Source organism: Marmota flaviventris, chromosome 11 (assembly GCF_047511675.1).
Source record: "Marmota flaviventris isolate mMarFla1 chromosome 11, mMarFla1.hap1, whole genome shotgun sequence".
NCBI classification, from domain to species: domain Eukaryota; kingdom Metazoa; phylum Chordata; class Mammalia; order Rodentia; family Sciuridae; genus Marmota; species Marmota flaviventris.
Window position 1 is genome coordinate 6,039,044 of NC_092508.1, and position 6,402 is coordinate 6,045,445.

General features: G+C 48.2%; 1 pseudogene; it reads right to left on the minus strand.

Annotated features, from left to right (window-relative positions):
- Positions 1 to 4,913: 4,913 nt before the first annotated feature.
- On the minus strand, positions 4,914 to 5,921 carry LOC139707731 (UDP-glucuronosyltransferase 1-2 pseudogene; annotated as a pseudogene).
- Positions 5,922 to 6,402: the final 481 nt, after the last annotated feature.

The window sequence follows — 6,402 nt, forward strand, 5'->3', positions numbered from 1 at the left end:
TCCTCTGTAAAAACTCCTCTGACCCTGGAGCTCCTTTGAGGAAGTCTTGTTTCACCGCTTGATTTTCAGACAGTTCCCAGCAGGAGGCCTTGGATGCCCCTTACATCTCATCAGTTCTTCTCTTGGCCACACTCAGGCTGCCAGTGAGCTCTGAGGAGTGACTGATGTTTGCCCATGTGCAACCTCTCTACTGGAAGTGGCCCTACTGTGAGTCTTGAAATTCTATCATACATTCACGAGTAGCAGGAAGTACTTAAGAATAGCTCTTTCCTAAGATAGCTTGACCAAACCAAAGATTGGTTTTCTGGCTTTCTGCTTTGGGACATTTGTTTTACCAGGATGTCACTGTAATGATCAGGAATGCTATGTAAGCAGCTGTCAAATGGGACAGTGGTGAGGGATAACTTGAACTGAAGATGATTTTGCAATCCTCACTGAAAAGATTGCTGAGGATTCTGTATCTACCCTACAGGGCCATGTCTGCCACTATGTAAAGAACAGGTGTAAACACCAGCCTAAGCAGTGATGTACCGTGCATCCTGACGGCATCTTGTCCCCATGGGCTGCTCACTCTAAACAAGGACAGAGGGAGCCAGAGCCTGCCTGGATCTGACCCTATCTCAATTTCTCCTCCCATGAAGGAAGGCAACAGTCTTCTGCACTCTGTTTAGAGACGTGCATGAACACTAAGTGACCTGTCACATCCTGCACTTGTGATGAGGCTTTCCTCCAGGATCACTGTCAGCCTCCACTCCTGATGGACAGAGGCCCAGGAACAGGATGGGTGACATAACTTGTGGAAACTAGCTCAGGTTTCCACATGGACAGAGCCAGTGTGAGGCCAGGGCAGGCTGGAAACCGTGGGCGGGCACAGTTTGCACAGCCACTAGGCTGGCCCTGCCCCACCATGTATGCCCTGTGGCTCAGCTCATGGCTGCCACCTGCTGGTCCCATCTTCCTGGGAACAGTGTGGCAGGCTGTCAGGCATCCTCTCTCCCCCTGCACCTCAGTCTTCCTCCTGAGCCTGCTCCACCATGGAGGGCCAGGCTGAAGCTGCGCTTTGGGAGGGAGTGGCCCCTTACAGAGCCACACTCAGGATGGGTGGCAACACGGGCACAAGTGTGCATCCCAAAGCTTCCTGGGCACTGCCACCTGCCACCATGCAGGGAGCCAGTGGGTTAACTTTCCTGCACGCTAGGAATGCAGAGGCCTGGTTCTCCTGTTTCCTCTCCAGAGCAACTTCTCTGCTCTCTTGTTCTGGATCTTTCTTCTTTCCTAGAGAAATAGCTCTTACTGTCTGTCTTACTAGCCTGCGAAGGAATCCCTCACTTCCCTTCTCTGGAGACCCTCGCACAGTGACCTGGTGTGCAGGGTGAGGTGCTCATCTGCCATGTTCCCTGCATAAAATCACGAGAGGGCGCAGCTGCTGGCTGAGGAGTCAGATGTGAAGAGTGTCTAGTGGAGCCAGCTGCGGCTCTATTCTCAGCAAGGGCAGCTGCCGTGCACATTTCCAGCCAACGCCACATGCCCTGGCAGGGGCAGCAGGTTCCTGGCTCTGGACCCTTCTCCCACCCTGCACTCAGTATTGTCTCTTCCTTGCCCTCCTTCACTGCAGTGGTGCTGTGGGAGAGACCCCAGGGCCAGGGTGTAGCTGTCCTGCCAGGAGGGCCTCACATAGCCCCTGGGGCAGGTCCTAACACACAGTCTGCCCAGTGGCCCACGGGGTGTCTGCTCTACTCCACTCCTGCCACGAATCCACACTAGAGTCCAGCCAACGTTTCCAGCCAACACCTCGTCAAGGCATGGCTGCCTTGGGACAGTCCATCACCAAGGGTCCTAACCCTGTTGTCATCTATGGATTACATGACAGAAAAGCAAATAGACACGTGAAATAGGTTAGCAACACAGCAAGCTCTTAGTTCTTTGCAGAGCGGTCATGTGGCCTGAACACACTGTCAACTAGAACTGTGTGAGAACAGGCCTGAACCCTTATTGTGTCCTAGAATTCCAGTGTGCATGGAATGACATGCAGATGACTCACAGCAGAAACGTGGGACTCAGCACTGTCTCACGAGCACACATAATTGTTGAAGCCACTTTCAGGGAACAGTCCTGAGATAACCTGTGCAGTTGCTCCCTACGTACTAACATTTCAAGAGTGTCAGAAAGACAGATGACTGGGGTTTTTGGAAAAGAGTTCATTCATTCACAGGCAGAGTGCTCTTGCCTGTGAACTTGCTCACTAGGGAGTTGCTGGGCGGCTTTGCTCCTGAAGCAGTTGGGGGACCTTGGGAGTTGTGAAGCGACAGAAAGGAGCAGGCAGTGTGCCAGTGGAGGTGCATGTGAAATCATGGCTCAGCGCAAGACAGATTGTATGTAGCTACACAATAGATCAAGAGACAGCCCAGAAAGAGATCAGTGATAGGCAAAGGTCCGGTCTTATCAAGGTCACTCAGAGGTCTTTAAGAGCTCTGGCTAGGTTTAACTGTTGGGAGCAAACTCCAAAATCAGTTTTGATGTACCCTGCATTAGGGCTACTTTGAATGGAAAGTTCTCTTTTTATGGAGTAATAAAGCATTTTACTTAAAAAATATTCAAAATTGAAATTCTATTTTCAAAATGTCTCTGTTCTAAGTGGACACACTGCTATAGGCAGGAGGGCTTCAAGTAGATACTCAGAGTGGGAAAAATGGGGCATTTCCTCTAGTGCTAAGATGAACCTCCCCAGTCCACTTGGGGGAATTCCTCCTTCCTCACCAGGCAAGGAGAGTCACATCCCCAGAAACCAGCAGCCCTCTGAGAAGGCTCCAAAATTTCAAAAAGCCCGACACTTCTCCTGCCTAGGGCATTACACACTATTTGGGTTCTGCCTACCTCAGACAGGGGAAAGCATTTGGAAGGGCCCATGCTGTTTTCAAATAACCAAAATTATATTTTTCCCCTCTGATTCCACTCTTCTATCCCCAGATGGAGAAAACACACCTTTCCCATCAAAGGAAATCATTCACCTGGTCCTAATTACCTTTCTGGGGACACCTGATTGCACTCTCTCATCAGGCTTTCTCAACAAATGCAGATCCCTTTCATTCCCTCTTCCCAGCCTGCTGAACACACTCAAGTTCCACTTCAGGCACCACCACCCTGGTGGGACTGCGCTGGAGAAGGAGTCAGGGACTTCATGGGACCACTCTCTCTGCTTTTCGCCTTTACCTGACTCCCAAGCAAGCTATGTGAAGCTAGACTTCTCTAAACACTGCTCCATAGCTTTGCTTTTCTTTTGTTGTCTTTTTCCATCTGGGGGCTGAGAATACTAACTTAAATGCAGGGAAAATCTGTCACTTGTAAGTAACACTATGGTGCAAAACTCACAGGAATTCTCAACCTTAAGGAAAACCAAATTATTTGTGGGCAGTAGTTGTTCGCAGAATAGTACTGATTCAGGAAAGCAAAAGAGGTAAAAGTTTTCAAATGCTTATTCAAAGCAAAAGAAAATGATACTGCAGAAAAGAGACCAATGACATAAACATGGACTTCCAGAGATGCTCTTCCTGGATTTCAGGGGCAAATAGAGGAGGTATAGAAGACCACAGCACAGAGCCTACACTAAAGAAATGAGTGGATGACAGGTATGCTCAAGGGAGAAACCAGAACAAAACCTCAGTGGCTTGATGGAGGACAGCCTTTGAGCTTGGAGAAGTACCTGAGTGGAATGTCCAGCTTCCTGCCTGTGGTAGGTAGAAGAGTGGCCCCAAACGGCTGGTCACGTCCTGATCCCTGACACCTGTGAGTATGATGCATTGCATGGCAAAAGGACTTTGCAGGGAAGATCAAGGGTGTGGATGTGAAAGGACTGTCCTGGAGTACATGGGCAGGCCCACTGTGGTCATGTGGGCTCAAATAACTGAAAGAGGGAGACGTGACCACCAGCACATGGCACACCACATCCAGATGGAAATGAGAAAGGGCCACTGCATTCCAGAATTCAGAAGAAGGAGGAATGTTTTTAACAAGAGGAAACAGTGATGTAAATAGAATAAGCTTACCCTATGTGGGAGGAATAAATCAAGCACATACATTGCATGAATGGGCAGAGCTCTTACATCTAAAGGAAGTAAAAAATTGGAGGTTTTTTGAACAATTCTTTGAAATGTTTTTTAAAAGTTACAATATTTTTGGCAAAAGAAAACAGATGGGCAATACCTAAATAACACAGAAATAGCAATACATACATAGGACCAGGTGGATTATGAGGGATATTACTTAAAGATAAGATATAACCATATAAACAAAATACAAGACGTAAACCTACATGCATCAGTCTGGCTGCTATATGTATAAAGCTGCAACTACATATAATTTGAGCAAAACTATTATATCAGGAAGAAAACTCAGTTATACAAGATATGGATTGAGATTCATGAGTTTATTAAACCAAAACAGAAAATGTGCAATTGAAGCATGTTCTAGGAACATTTAAACTCTTTCATCATTTAGCTGCCATTGCAGACATGAGACCAGAGAGCATTTTCAAACTCTCCCTGACAGAGCCAGGCTGCATAGTACAACACACATTAGGTTGCTTCCACTCCACTCACTGCTCAGTGTGCTGTGAGAACCTCTCCATCCCTCCCAGACAAGACCATTTCAAACCATCATGTCAACAATCCCAACCTGCTGGTTGCTGTGCACTTCTACTGAAGACCTGCAAGCAAATTTTCCCATAGGGGTCAGAACATACCTCAATTTCTCTGCTACTGCACAGGAAGGACATGGCACCACCAGGAAGGTACTCCCCTGACAGATGGATAGGTGGGAGTCACATCATTGCCTGTCAGTCATCATACAAACCCCATGCCACACACTCAGCCCCACCAGTGGTCAGTGCAAGCCTTAGGCACATGAGCAATGACACCTTAACAATTAAACTCACTGAAGATGATTAGGAGAAGGAGAGGCAGGAATCTTGGGAGACAACACTGGATAAGTAAGCACTTGAAAGCAAGTTTCTTTTTCAAGGAACTCTGCCTGGAGCACGGACTGGTAAAGGCACCAATACAGACCTGAGACAGTGGCTTCCTGTGGACACAGTTTATTCCTCCTATGAAGACCATGTTGGGCATGACAGGCCTGGGGTAGTCCAACACAAAGTCCCCTCTGAACAGCCACACCGATGCATGGCTGAGAATATCCACCAAGGACACCTCCCTCTGCAAAAGCTCAGAGGCCAGGTTCACATAAGGAATAAAAGCAATATGGCAAAAATACTTCAATGGCAGAGGGTACAGCATGTTCTTGACCCTTTGCAGGAAGGTCATATGGTCTGAATTCATTGTCAGTAACCTAGGAATATATGAGGAAGGATTGGGGCAATGAGTGCCCTCAAAGTCAAACTCGCAAGGGATGAATCGCAGAAAAAACACAGCAGGAATATCCAGATACTTAGCCAACACAGCCCCACAGGGGAAAACGGGATCTGTCAAGACCACATCAAAGGAACTGGAATTCAGATGACTGATAAGGGTCTTGTTATGCAGAATCGCTGCACAGGAACTGAGATAGAGCGCAGATACATTTTTCAAAACTTCCACTGATTTTACAAATATCTTCACATAATGCTGATGTTCAAATGCCCCTAAAAGGCTCTGCACTAATAGGTTATGGTATTCTTCTTGTGTATATGAGATAGCATAAGTTTCCAAGGAGAAAAAGTCTTCTTTCTTGAAGTGAATATTCACCTCTGGAGCCAGAACCACGGTGTGGTGGCCTCGGGCATGGAGCTCCCGCACAACATCCCGCATGCTCAGCCAGTGGCTGCCCTCCATGGGCACCACCAGCACCTTCTTGCCCTCAGCCCTGGGCAACATGCACAGCAAGAAGAACACTGCAAGCCCTCTAAGGGGCCCCTGGAGCCCCACAGCCATCTGCACGGAAGCACACTGCAGGCAACTCTCCACACAAGGCTGTGCAACCTTCAGGATTTATTTGACTTTATTATCTAGTCACATGACCGCCTAGCAGAACCGACTGTCACTGGGGAACAGAGTTAACCATTAAGCAATCACAGCATGGTAACTCCATCCTGGCATTCCACAACTGACCTACCCCTTGCCCGTTTCCTGGAAGAACTTCTCTGACCCTCCTGCTCTCTCTTAGGGACATCCTAGTTCACCTCTTGATTTTCAGCCAGTTCCCAGCGGGAGGCTCTGGATGCCCGTTACAGTTCATCAGTTCCTCTCTTGGCCACACTCTGTCTGGCTGCCAGTGAGCTCTGAGGAGTGACTGTGGTTGACCCATGTGCAACCTCTCTACCGGCAGTGGCTCCACTGGTGAGTCTTTGAGTTCTCACATGGCATTCCTGACTAGCAGGACACTTAGGAATGGGTCATTGCCAGGCCAGCCTGC